Consider the following 1,094-nt stretch of genomic DNA (forward strand, 5'->3'; position numbering starts at 1 on the left):
TCCAAATACTGTATTTTGCCGATTTAAAATTTAAAAGAGCTGGACAAAAAATGTCTGTAAATAGTTTCAAGTTTGGAAGTTGTGTCACATAAAATGTTAAAATAATAAGCCTCTAAATATTAAGATAAGCAAATTTAAAAATATTCTAATTTAAAATGCATTCAACGTATAAAAACTATAAATAGGAAATAATTCTAAATTAAAAGGACTGAAGTTTAAATGTGGAATCTAAATTGAAAACTTGTATCATTTAAAAATAATTCAAATTATCCCAGATTTTGAATTCTGCCAGCTTCAACATAAAATTGAGTATGTTCGATGAATTTTGGTCATTTTATCTAAAAATAAATAATTAGTCAAACCTTGGATTAACCAAAATAAGTAAAAATGAAAGATAAATTCGTCAATTCTTCATTTTAAAAAAAAAAACTTTTTTTACTCGGCGTAAGGGAATTAATATAATATAAACAAAATTGGAAATTACTTTCAAAATTGACCAATTTTAAACTTGAGACCTTAAAAAATGATTTATAATCATAAAAAATGTAAATTTTAATTTTGGTGACGATCGAAGTTGACCAATTAACTGTTTAAAATTGGAAGATTCTAGAAATTTAATATTTCTAAAGTTCCAATTTCCAACTTAAAGCTGTCAACCGCAAAGGTCAAACGTACATATCTATGTATCATAAAAGTGCTTAAAATTGTGCAATTTCAAATTTGATAACATTTCAAATTGAACTCGCGCAAATGTGTTTCCTACAAAAGAGTAGAGAACTTTGGGATCTTATATTACCTACATAAATTTTTTAATTAATCTTGTCTGAAAATTCGATGTAAGAAATAGGCCTGGAAGTAAATAAACATATCCCTTCAATACTTCTGATTATTGTCAATGCGTTTATGACCTTGAACTATCAAAGTTTAGACACCCTTTATAATGCCTAATAACTTGCTTTTCATTCGAAGAGCGAAAGTTTCAAATCTATAAAAAAAGATGAACATCAGAGACACTGCGCACGTGTCATATGATGTATATTGCATTTGTACAGCCAAATTCAAACGCGCGCCTAAACTTTGTCTTTAAAAATATA

This window comes from Belonocnema kinseyi, chromosome 7, assembly GCF_010883055.1.
Source record: "Belonocnema kinseyi isolate 2016_QV_RU_SX_M_011 chromosome 7, B_treatae_v1, whole genome shotgun sequence".
Classification (NCBI taxonomy): domain Eukaryota; kingdom Metazoa; phylum Arthropoda; class Insecta; order Hymenoptera; family Cynipidae; genus Belonocnema; species Belonocnema kinseyi.